The sequence below is a fragment of the Vanessa tameamea genome, chromosome 18, assembly GCF_037043105.1.
Source record: "Vanessa tameamea isolate UH-Manoa-2023 chromosome 18, ilVanTame1 primary haplotype, whole genome shotgun sequence".
Taxonomy (NCBI): domain Eukaryota; kingdom Metazoa; phylum Arthropoda; class Insecta; order Lepidoptera; family Nymphalidae; genus Vanessa; species Vanessa tameamea.
Window position 1 is genome coordinate 8,277,840 of NC_087326.1, and position 14,357 is coordinate 8,292,196.

At 32.5% G+C, this 14,357-nt stretch overlaps 1 protein-coding gene across 2 annotated transcripts in view; it reads left to right on the forward strand.

Moving 5' to 3' along the window:
• The window catches only part of Ptp36e (Protein tyrosine phosphatase 36E), a 168,571-nt gene that overhangs the window by 86,643 nt on the left and 67,571 nt on the right, over positions 1-14,357 (forward strand). The window lies entirely within an intron of this gene.

Consider the following 14,357-nt stretch of genomic DNA (forward strand, 5'->3'; position numbering starts at 1 on the left):
TGAATTTGGAAATAAACATAAATATCGATACGAAAACTATGAATCATCATAATAAGCAATTGGTTTATGAGCTCGTTTATATTATATTATCATTTATAAGAGATAGGTTTTTCATTTTCACAAAAAGCAAGCCCCCCGCCCCCTCCTTAAAGCAAACTCGTTACTTTAGATTTAATCTTCTTAGCTAGAGTATTTTTACTTCGAAACTTGTTATAAGTTTTTAGCAAGAAACTGGATTTTCTAATTCACGCCGACTAACGGACATAAAGATAGAGGAGCGCATAATCTACATGGATAGATAGATGTTTGGTGTTTATGATTGATGGTCACGAATAGGAATCAAATTCGAATTCCAACTAGAGCACACTACCTGAAGTCCAACCGCTTTGATAAACGTCAATAGCTAATTTGAAATCACGAAAGGCAAATTTTCCAAGGATTCCTGTGAGAAAAAAAATATTTGCTAGACGGTCAATTACAAGAAGAATATATGGACATTATTCAATAACGCTTCCATAGTGCGACTTGGTAAAGATATACGTTTTTTTATATAATAGATAGGCGGATATATGACCACCTAGTGGTCAGTGGTTACCACATGGGCACCATAAGAAATATTAACCACTCTTACACACACGTATATTATGTCCCATTTACACGTAGTTACACTGACTTACTCACACTTCTAAACGCAATACAGCAATACTGAGTATTGTTGTTTGGTGGTACAATATGTGATGAGTCGATGGTACCGACGGCTCTGCGCAAAGCCCTACTACCAAGCAGAATTTCATGCGATATATACAACTTTCCTCACGATGTTTTGATTTGCGATTGATTTGTGTTTAAACTCATTCACTCGAGAAGGAAAGGCGTCTGCATGTGTGGGTGGATTTTCTGTGACATAAATATTCGATAATCTCCAAAGGAACAGAGTGGTTGATTGAGCTCCTTATCCTTTTTCTTGATATAAGTGCCCTTTGTCCAGCATTGAGATATTTACGTCTTCTTACGTGTGCTTACAGTCCGATCGCATGTTCGCTTTCTATCTAGTAATATAAAGGTTAATCCCTAGGGATGTTCCAATTTTTTCAACGTTAAAAGCGCCCTATTTACCAATCCATCACATTTCGTCCAAAGCCGTTAAGCTGTTGATAACGAACATTGGACATTTCGGGTTTACAATTTAAATTTTTTACCTTAATGTGTCAGCACTTTGTAATAAGTAAAGATTGTTTTAAAAACCGGCCCAGTGGAGTTCGATTCTACAAGGGTTCCATATTATAAACCTAATTTTATATACTTTTATTATTATCTTTCAATTATTATTTAATTATCTTAATTGATTTGCTCCAATTTGTAATGTAACAGTAGAAACTTTGTTGGCTTATGTAAGACTTATTTAGGTATCAAATGTTTGTGTATTATATTAGGCCCAAAAAAAAAAAATATTAAGAACCTTTCACTTTTGAAATGTGGAACATCTAAAGGTACGCCGAGGTGGGGGGGGGGGGTAGGCTGACTCGTATGTCTTGACAGAAATCCATATGACGATCTCCTATGCCGTCATGCCCCTTTTCCGTGACCGCTTTCTTATATATCTCGTAAACTATACATTTCAAATATAATATACATACAAGAAAAAACATTTTACTAAGAAAACAGTTTTTTTTAATTAAATTCCACCTTACAATGATACTTGCAAAGAGATTTCACTCCAATTAAATTGAGAATAAGCATTACAAGAAAACGATTCAACGAACAAGGCAATGTACATCTGTATATATTACACTCCACCCACGACTGTTGTATTTTTCCTGAAATTCTCCATAGGATATTTACTGCTACGTGTATTAAATCATGTTTTGCTCGCTGAGCGAACGATGTAATTCATCTTGGTATCGATACTCGACTTCGTTTAAAAATAGACGCATGCCGGATCTAGTGCGAGTTTTCCACTCAGAAACAATGCCACTAAATGCTAGTAGGTATAGATCATGTATTTTGGAAAAGGAATGTTTGTGTACGTTCGTTTTTCTTGTCGGTATATTAACCTGTCAATAAGTATCAAAATCCTAACTGCTTAAAATTTTGAAATGCGAAATCGTCTTTACTTCTCAACTGATTTTATCATTAAATTTAGCAAACACGTTGTCTTGGGTACAGAATAGGACATCGAATACCTATCTCTCCCCTCTCCCGTCTGAGGAGGGCCTCATACGCGGATGAAACCGCAGGCAGAAACTAGTTATTAATAATAATGAAATAAATTGTTTGTCACTGTATTCAACTAATATTCCTTACAACTATAAAAAGCCTTTTTATAATTCGCAGCGTTTGCGTAAAACGAGATACGGGAGCGTGTTTTTTTATTTTATTTTGCGTTGCGTCAACGATGAAATTGCGCGCAAGCATTTACAAGAGAATTTAAAACTCATAGTTGCGACGCGTTTTTAAATGTATATATATTTTAGATCGTCTTTATTGACATCTGCGCGCTTCATAGACGTCAGCTTCGATTCATAAATATGCACAAATGTACGCGCATGAATATCTATTTGTATCATGTTGCAAACATGACAGATAGATTATTTTCCATTACACGTGATTATTTTAATCGTTACTAAAAAAATATTTCTGCCTCAGACAGCCTAACTTTTTAGACAGATTAAGGTTAAATAGCAAAACAGTAACTTTAAACGGTTTGGATAACTATATAAAATCGAATTAAACTGCGAACACTGTTAGTGTTGCTATAAATATAAGTATACTTCCTTTGATATTTTTTATTTATTTTCTTTAATGGGGAACACACAAACTATAGAACACTGCATAGAAATAAAACATTGTGGTTCGTTGTCAGATATTAGGTATAAAAACTTTCTTACTTCGTACCAAAGTTTCATCAAATTTGATTCATTGGTTTGGCTGTGCAAGAACAATAGACAGACAGTTTCTTTCGAATTTATAATATTAACATAGATAACACCAGCTGAAGTTCCATATTAATGCAAAACTCGAAGTTTAAGAGCATAATAATAATATTACAAAAAAATATTGAAGTTAATTAAAAATTGCGTTTAAAAATATTTTTAAATCTCCATGATTTATTATATTATATATTTTTATTTTTCAATGGCCGTCCGGACTTAGTAGTCAGTCATGTCAAACAGCTTAAAAGCTAAAATAAAATAATCGGAAATAACATGTATAATACAAATTAACAATAGGTTTTTGATGTGTCTATTTTTAGAGTTTATTGTTATAAATAAATATTTAAAAGTAAAACGCTTCCAAGCTGTTAATTAAGTTTCAATTCAAGTGACAAGGAAAGGTATACTAAAAGATAATTAGGAAGATCATATTTCAAAGTGGATTCTGATTAAGCCTTATTGCGTTTTATTCGTCTTGTTTTACCGTAATTTGCCGGAAATGTAAAAAGTATATATTCCGTGTTGATCACGTTACAGTCTGTAAATTAAATTTAAAGAGATTGTTTAGTTTCACCACGCCGCTTCTATGTGGGTGGGTGTCTTGGACACATGTCAGTTTTCTCAGGATGTTTTCCTTCATCGTCGAGCATGAAATGAAATATAAACACAAATTAAGAACATAAAAATACATCAGTACTTACCCGAGATTGAACCCGCTATTCAGTTAAGAATCACCTGTTCTAATCACTTGGCTATCTAGGCTATATAATGAGGCTAATTAAATTATTAATTAGTTATGTTTATAGCATATTGTGAATTATAAATTATGTCTCTGTCTGTTATCTCTTCGCCTTTTTTTTTATTTCACCCCTCAAGGTGATAAAGTGGGGATCTGAGTGCTATAGGCAAAGTTTTATATATTTACCCGCGCAAAGCCGCAAGTTCAGCTAGTAGAGTTATATGTATTTTACGATATATTTGACATGTTCCGTATATTTGTACATTTAGACATATTAGACGGTGTTCATATTTTCTTTCCTTCCTCCCATTTTAATAAAAATGTCTCCCAGGGTTTATACGAAATTATTTCCTCATTTGTATACAGCATTTCTTACATATATATATTCTTATATATAAACACTCTATAAGCGAGAGACTTAAAATACTTAAAGCAAAATAAACTTTATTCAAATAGCATAACAAGCACTTTTCAATCTTCATTTTACTTTCGGATGCGAAATGTAGATTCTACCGAGAAGAACCGATAAGAAACTTAATAGTTGCTCGTTTATGCGGAATATTACATGAATTATTTACAACATTTTTTTTAATGCGGAAATTGGGATTTATTTGGGAAGTTATAACTTAGAATAATATGTTTTAAAAATAATAAGCTAAATGAATTTATCTTTTTATGTTATTTATTTTAAGAACTCATTCTTCATGGACCAAATTGATCTCTAAAGCGTATTGTGGACCTTCGCCCATAGACAACAGCCCAGTACAAAAATAAACAACTTCAAAACTCAAAGCGATCACAGAAAAACAAATAATAAAAAAATATTATTTGAAATATCTCTACAATTAATTTGAAAATGCAAATATTTGTTTTAATATACCAGTTCTGTCACTCGTCCAGATGACTGCCTGTTTTTTTATTAACTATAATATACAGGATGTGACGTAGCTACGAGTATGTGATACGTATTCGTGCATTGCAACAGACTGTTACACTTCAAAGGACGGTCAGCATAACCTTGGCTTGCTGAAAGCTTTGTAATATATATACGGACATTGTTTGTCTGCCGAATGTAGTAAGTGAGATGTTTCAACAATTGTTTGGTCTTCCGTTGTATATCAAGGTATGAACGCGATCTCTGTCAAAACAGTTTTTACCGCAAACAATTTATTGCGAATATAAAGAATGAAACAAAAATTCAGAACGGAAAGTAATTGACAGAGCTTCACACAGTGTCAGATAATACATATTCATGTGTTTTAAAACCGATCATGGAATAAAACCGGAATCTATACAAATAAATTGCCGAACATAATTAATTCAATTGTAATTGTAATTGTATCTTAACAAAGTATGTCTGTTATTATGTTTTACTCAATTAAAACAACGTATTCATTATTTGTGAGATTTCATCGATATAATTATTATTGCGTTTAATAAAATTATTAAAGTCACTTATCAGCCGGTCGCTCGCCTACGTATTCTAGCGCAGAACATTTTGTACCGCCAATCAAATACAATGCATACTTAGAAATAATATTAAAATTAAATTGACCTTTATCAGCATACATTTGGATGGAGTTGTTAAAAGTAGTGTATAAGAACGCGTTTGCACGGCTGTTTGCGCAGTTACAGATTTGTGCGCTTGCTCAAGCGTCACGCGCGGGATCGAGCTTGGACATACCGCTATTTTGTGCCGCGTCTGTAATTTACGCGAGTATGACGCTATACTAAATTGACGCTTCATCCTAAAATAATAGTAGGTATATTATTGATACTATAATTCACTTCTATAGCTTATACACTTTGATTCATCACCCATTATTCTAAGAGTAACGGTTTCATCGTGATGTTCGACAGCAAGAAACAAAGAAAATATATATTGATAATAACTGTTACATATAAAACAATTTATCAAGTAAATGTAGAGCAACACAGCCATCCTAGGCAACAATATGTATGATATATATGTGTTCTGCACTAGTAATAAAAATGTGTCGGCGCTATTCTGATACGTTTTTTTTTTGTCAAGTCAGTATATAATTATATATTATTAAGAAAAGTGTTTAACCTCTTTAATTTAAATCTGAACCGACGATCACGTGCCACTGAGTTATCACGTGCGTAATTTGTGTTTATAATCATTAACAGGAAGCCTACTTAAATTTAGCAACAGTTTATCAACTCAGTTTAGTTTAATAATTTCTCCAGCTTCTGCTTAACAAAAGGAAACCTTTGTCCAGCAGTAAGACGCTTTCATATATTTTTTATTATATATACCGCTTAGTGTTGGTACAGTGGTCGATACTGGACCATAATTTATCATTATTAATATTTTGGTGAGAACATATTTAATATGTGAACACACTTGTCGAACAATATATTCTCATAATCTTAATACTGTTTTTTATTGATAAAAAAGCACTTCAATTACTAATCGAGAAATAAAAAGTATTGATTTATTTTGTATTTGTTTATTTATAGATATTTAATTATAATGAAACTCTACAAATCACAAACAGTTAATATTCTGGATTAATATACGAATACATTTTGTGCCTTGGACATTAAAATGAATTTAAAAAAAACATTTTAAATTTCGAACAAACCTGTAAACTCAAGTCGTATTCTTTATAGCTGTAACAATATATGCCCGAGAGATTGATGGAATAACGTCCATATCTAGGTCACTGTGGAGCAGTAGGATGAGGAAACATACAATTTTGCCATTACTATATTAACTTACTAAGATAAACTAGTAAGAGAGTACACCAGATTGATTTAATTTCTACCTGAAAACGACGTCTCGGTTTGTACCACTTTTGACCTGTTCAATTTTTTTATTATCTTGCAAAAGAAATCGATTTTATTATACTTTTTTTAATTTATAAAATATATACATAGATTATAATTTGTAGGTATGTTAAAAAAATATATACTTACTTAGGTAGTAGAGCTTTATGCCAGCCCATCTAGGTAGATACGTAGTCGTCCACATATTCTACTACCAAACAGCAATACTTAGTAGATCCGGTTTGATGGATGAAGAAGCCAATGTAACAAGGGACATAACATCGTAGTTCCCAAAGTTGGTGACGCATTGGCAATGTAAGCAATTGGCAATCTATGGGCGTTGGTGACCACTCAACATCATATGGCCCGATATCACTAGATCTGATATATGTATTTATCTTTATTTGTATTTGCTATGCGTTGTTACAGATACAAGCGTCGTGACCAACGGGCATATCTACGCAACCTTTCTCCCCCTTTCTTTACCAACCGCCAAAAGACGCCAATCTTTGGTTTATAGTATGATCATCGCATTTGGAGCTTGGCCAAAATAATTCCAATAACTCTCCCGACGTTTTAAATCGCTTTATTTCCTAACGATATGTAAATATCATTCACCATTGACAGCTAACGAATTAAAGAACCGAAACAGTAACGCGTCAAAGTTGTCATTTATCTAAAAATATAATAACAAATGGTATCACTCATGAAAGTTGAAAAAGCGTGTATAGTTAAAAATAGATTTCACACTTTCTCTCATCATTGGTGTGACAATCGAAGGAAGAAGACAGCATAATTAATTTTCAGATCAGCCCGATTTTCCTATTAATTAAACAAAATTAATAGCAAAATCGGGCATTTGTTAAAGTGCCATTTAACAATAAAACGGCTCAAAAGATCTTTTTCATACGAATTTCAACATTTTTCAATACTTTTACCGCGACACGTATAATATGGTTTGTTATATATTAAGGCATGTGTTACATATATTGCTTTGTGCTTTAAGAACCGAAAAAAACAAATATATCATCAATAATAATATAATCACAGGTCATAAAATTATAATTCAAATTAAAAAACATATATCGATCACATAATTGTTTTATTGTAACGGTACACAGAGTGCTTTATAATTAAACCGTATTCGTAGTATTGCAAGAATTTAATGACGCGTATTGCAAAACTGCGAAAACAAAAGTGTCCGCGTACATCCAATTCGTTCATTCAAATGTAAAATACAATTCCATTCATGATGAATCACGGATCGATCTGGCAACTGTTTTTATTGCGACACCGTTCCTAAGAATCTTACGAATGATTTTATTTTTAAATTTATTCAACTATATGAATACTTTTATAGTAAGGAATGTCTGCAGCTTGCTGGTTAGCCACGCTCCTCCAATGCATGAATTTCATACGACATAGCAGATTCCCACGATATTTTCCTCCACCACCGAAAACGAGATAATAATTTTCAACACAAATTAAACACTAATAAAATCAGTGATGCCTATCCGGGTTTGAACCTGAAATCTACGTTTAAAATTCTCGTGATCTAAGGATATGACTCTTGACTTTTATAGCTTACTAGATTTTTATAGAGCAATTGGTTCGCGTGAGTAATAAGGTATTTTAACAATTCGTACACATTTACGCGACTCTTGATATAATTTTAACGGTCGACTAATCTCAGTAACTTGCCTCGATGTTTATGATTATCGCCAGTCGAACGTGCCGAATCGTGAAATGAATTCAATCGAGTCAACCGCAAAGCAAAACCAATCCCAATAGTCATTTGATAAAAAAAAAGAAACACACGGTATGTTCGGCAGATTTGAAACATTGAAATTTATTGTTATTGAAAGAATCTTATATATTAATAGCGTAAGCCGATTTTTTCCCAGTAATTATGACACGATAGCTGCACATAAAAAAACGGTTATAGTCTCATTTTGAAGAGCTCCAGTCGTAGATGTGCAGAAAATTAAAGAGGATTCTTGATTACGCTTTACTAAATTGTTACGATTTAACAAAGACTCCAATTCTAACTGAACTAATGTATACTATTTGACATTAAAAATTCATAATTTTGACGCAAAATGTTGAAGAGTGACTTAACTTGGAGTCTACAATGAAATTAAATCAAAATAATCATAGGTTTCGAAATTCCAAAATAATCACTAGTTTATAATATTAAAAAAAACAATAAATAAATGTCAATGTTTTTATAGTAATATAGGAGCGAGATGTATGTATGCTCCACACACACACACAGGAAAGTGCGGCCCACTCGTGTGTCGCTTGTCACGGGATACGAGCGCGCCAATTGATGTTTCAAATCAATAGGGATAAAATTGCACAGATATTGTAAGTTTTTAATTATTTATTTAGTATTTTAACGCACCACCAAATATCACATATTATGAAATATGTATATCTTTATGAACTGGATGAACGTTTCAATATAAACGTTGTACATATGTAAACCTTTTTACGACCACCGTAGTCGAGCAGTGAGTACACCGGTTTTCATGGGTACGTCACTCCGAGACCCCGGGTTTGATTCCCGACGGAGTCGATGTAGAAAAAGTTCATTAGCTTTCTATGTTGTTTTGGGTCTGGGTGTTTGTGGTACCGTCGTTACTTCTGATTTTCCATAACACATGTGCTTTACATTGGAATCAGAGTAATGTATGTGATGTTGTCCAATATTTATTTATTTATTATTTATTGAAGCCAGAACGCGTATCTAGTTTTACTACAAAATACCCTTTACAAACTCGGTTAAATAAAACTTCATAACGTTGTAGTATCGTAGATATATTGTACGAGTATTGTATGACAGGCCGCGGTCTTCGCGTTAAGACATCTACTAGAGCGGGGATAGACGCGGAATGCATATTTCACAAAAGCTCCTGATCTCTCGGGACTGAGAAAATATTCGACGCTCTGATCGATATTCCTGGTTGTTCGAACTAGTCTTATATCTATCGTGCTGTGGAGATTTAATGAAGGTAGGTGTTGGGTATACTGATTTTTATTTGATATCCATCGATAAGAATTGAAACAATCAAACTTTCAGGACATTGATTGATAGTTAAATTTTATTTATTAAGTATATATAAATTTGATATATTTCAATCGGGTTACAATCGGGTTTTAAGTTTTCAGAGCTACAAAAGCGTGGTCACTTTTTTGACTGAGTCAACTGTTGACCCAGGCACCAATTCTGTCCAAATCGCCAATTTTCAATTATAATCAGCTCCATATGTTTAAATTAATCCTAGTAAAGAGAATATGTTCCGACAATTTATTTTATAACATACTAGCAAAACTCGACCGACGCTGGGCTGCTTTTATATAATTCTCATCTCATAAAATAATACATGATTTTAATATGTAATTTAAACCAATTTTCATCAATAATCTGTCATATGGTTACGAAGACTATTAATCTCAAAGAGATAAATAACATCAACAATTTTAATATATATATTTATATATAGATAACTGAGTGACAATAAACATGGAAATATATATATATATAAACTATTCTTGTCATTTGTGTAGGTAGGCGGTATCAAACTCTTTATTTAATATAGAAGCGTTACACTTGCTTATTGATAGCCAAAAATCTACCACCACTTCGGAAACAAACACCTCGGATCTGAGAAGATTAATTAATCAAATTTCGCCGGCGATTTTTCCGAACCGATACGATTTGGGAACCTTCAAGAAAAGAGCGTACTCATTCCTTAAAGGCCTGCAGGCCCCCCAGTGTTGCAGATGTCCATGTAAAAGAAAAAAAAACATTCCTCATATCATCAATGTTACCATCCGTGGGATCTAAGATGTCATGTGTTACACTGGCTCACTCATTCTTTAAAGCAGAACACAACAGTACTAAGTATTGCTGTTTGGCGGTAGAATAAAAAATGAGTAGATCTTACCTACCTAGACGGGTTTAGACAAAGCCCTACCACTAAGTAAAATATGTTGGCTATAAAGCAGCGCTACCTATACCTACACTAAATATGAACAAACAAGTTTTGTTTGAATGTATGTGTGTGTGTGTGTACATACACTAAATATATACCTACTGATACCCATATATAAAGTAGGATATAAAGCTATATGTAATAAGCAAAAAGAAAATACTAAAGCCCCGTTTGAAATAATATAAGATACAATCTACTGTGATTGTATACGAAGAGTCTTGATTTTAAAAATCACTCGTGCAGAACAAGTTCTAAATCATGTTTCCTGACTAAGATATATTCCTTCCTATTTTGATTTGCGGGAAATGCTACCTTTTAAAATGTATGCAGCTGCTTTTCTGTATGAACTCACTTCCGATCTTACTTGTAAAATATTGAAAAATGGTGATTCGCTATTTTGAATCGTATTACCTATAAATGTTATAATTATCAAAGTCAATTTCGCGTATCACTTTCTGACATTATACGATCAGTTCAGATCAGATCTGCAGTGCTATTAAATGTTCTAAAAACAAAATTTAATTAAAATTAAATATTATTTTATGACATTTTCAGATATTTATTTTAATGACAAAAATATCAGTATGTACTGTCTATTATAATATACAATAAAGACAGTTAAAAGTATAAAATCTGGACTTTGCAAAACAATAATCAAAATTTCGCAAGGTTTTTCACCTTCCATAACCCCCCCCCCCTACCTATTTTAACAATTCAATCGACCGATTGTATTAAGCATACCAAGATTTCAGCCGGTCACATGGCAACACTGTCATTTATCTTTTCATAATATCAAGTATGGATGCGTATCCGATTGTTCCCAAACCAATATAGTTTTTTCACGTTGATTCACCTTTGATAATAGATACGGTCATGTTTTCGAAAACGTATAACGTTACATGTATCGCTGTTAAGGCGGCACCTTGTGGCGGTTTTTCAGCAAATACAAATCAAAGCGCAATGTGTTCGTGGGTACTGTCTCCATTAGAGCCGTTTCGCGTAGCACAAATATAATGGATACGCACCATTTGGAATGAAGCCGGTTGCACTACTCTAAAAATTGAAATACATAGTGTAGTACCTTCCGATGGTCATATATACCTTAGTACTTAACAAACACGCACCATTGAAATACTTTGAATTTATTGAAATCCTTTCTGTAGTAAACTTACATCCGAATGGTCCGAATGATGCTAATTTTATTGCAAGGAACAATTTTCTAACTATAATTCCTATCATATCACACAATGTTAAAATGTGTAAATCTGAAAAGATCTGAGACTTCCCAAAGTCTTATGAAACTTAACTAAAGTTGGCACCATAACCTGCATTAATGTAGCTCAGTTAGTTTTATAGTTCGAGTTAAAATGGTTGGTAAGTCAGAACGTTAAACTTTTCAAGAACCTAAAGGTATTAAGTTTACAGATACCAAGGGTATGGTAGCAACGTTCTTCTGATATTAAGATTTATTTAAGTTTGCGTTGGCACCACCCACTCATCAATTGTTCTACACAACAAAAATTATGAACGTCTTACTGTGTTCCGGTTGAGTAAAATATTTAATGCTAACTTATTTTACTAGATAGATTAGCTGGTGGAGATAGATGGTTAACGACCTATTTTTACCATTGTATATGACTGAAAAAGAAGACCACTTACCCGCAGGTGACTCATTTACTATTTACTGCCTTCCTAAGATTGTTTTAAAAAAAATTATAAAGTTTATTTGATTAATCCTGTCCTATTTTCTCGCTTCGAAGACTATGTTGTTTTAGGCTCAGGTGCTCTTTGATGCGAAGATTTATAAAGGATTTATCACAATCGTATAAATAATAAAAGTTCCTCTTGATTAAATAAAATAATGAGAAACGAATTAACTGTAGAAATTTGACTCAAAATTAATTTCACAATATGATTTTGCTAATAGTCGCAGATTTATTAAATACTAGCGACCCGCCGCGGCTTCGCACGGGTTTAATGCTGATACTTATGAATGTCTGACGACGTTCACACTTTTTCAGTTTTTAGACAGTACAAACCGTTATGTCCTTGCGTTTTAAATCTGTAATATCTTCAAAAATATTCATTTAAATTACATGCTGTTAAGGGCCATATTAATCTATATAAAATTCACAATGTATTTAAGTTACTTTATTGGATAAGGATTAATGCTGTATTGCTTAAAATCGCTTCGAAAATGAGCCATTATTTCTCTATCTATATCTTTCTAAGAGATACATATATACCATCACAGACTTTTTTGAAGACCTTTATAAGGTGTACATTACTTTAATACATTATTTTGATCTATCTCGTAGGGTTCAGTCAGCGTTTGCAATGTAAGCGCAAAAAAATGTGTTTATTTATGACATAACTTTAGAGACCTCTAAAATTATCAGTGTTTCTCTGCTATATTGTGCATAGAATATACCTATAAAACTTCCTCTTAAATCAGTCTATCTTTTAAAAAAAACCGTATCAAAATCCTTTGAGTGATTTTAAATATCTAAGCATACACAGGGGCAGACAGCAGTAAGCGACTTTGTTTTATACTATGTAATAATGATTTTAAAATTGTTGACTATAAATGTAAATAGCAGAAATGAGAAATTAAAATTTAACAATCGAATTAATTAAAATTAAGTTTGACAGTCAATAAGAAGTGTAATGCTACAACGATCACTAAAATTAACGATTTTATATACTTAAAAAAACCGATTACCTTAAGAGTCCGATAACATGATAATTATACATAATATAATTACCTTAAAAATGAAATGAATACTTGACAAAATTTATAAGAAATGCGAGTTTCAGTGCCAGGGCTAGTTCACAACAATTTACAAATGTACTTAGTTATGCAAAATGTGCCAACCGACATGGTGATCATTTTGAAAAGATATTGTATAATGATTGAATTCTGATGTAACAAGCTTCTTAATATTTGGCATGATTTTGATACGTATATAGAATTGATATTAAGAGACGTATTTCATTTTGGCATAACTTAGTCAAATTTGCTTCCAAGAACTTCAGTACAACAGTTTTGTTTTATCGTTTCTAACCTGATTAGTCGGCCTACTGGAGTACTACTCGTCCTAATTCGTGTATTTTAATAGCTAATATTGATACATTATATAGCTGTGTTATTTGAATGATAATTAAGTTACTATAATTACAAGCTTATGGTCATGTTCGTGATGCATTTAATTACATCTTGGGTGCAGTAATTGGCAGGGCTATGACATTGTAAGCATTGGCTGAAGGTGTATCTGTCATCCAGCGTGTAAATATAGTTTGAAGTCTATGTTGATTTGTGGGAAATAGATTGTAGAGTCGAGTCTTTTTTGTATGCTTTGTAAAGATATTTGCATTTATATTAAGCATAGTTTACTACACAATGGTAAAATAATCAATTTAATTAAATTATAGGACGTAATTTGAATTCTGAACAAGTCAGTTTGTTTAGACTTTAGTGTTATAGGTCAGATGTAACGTCCAGCACAACCACAGGACTTTAAAACGAGAAAAAATTAACTTCCAACAATGGACTAACTTCCAAATGTGAACTAAAAATTCAAAATAAAACTCGTTTTCTATAAACGCAAAACTTTTTAATCGATTCTAGTATAATTAATTTTGTGTGCAATGTGTTTTTGGCGATGTTAAAAATGGCGATTGTTATATTACGCGTAACGTCGCTGTTTCAGTTTTAACTGAAATAATCCTTCGCTATGATTACTCTAGCCGGTTGCCGTCGTAAACTTTAGGGCCTCTACACACAGTGCTTTTTTTACCGACTTAAAACAATTCCTTCTTTAACTTCTTATCTTCATTTCTAATTTAATACTTTATTTTTAATTATTATGTGATATATTATTGATTGACTTTCAA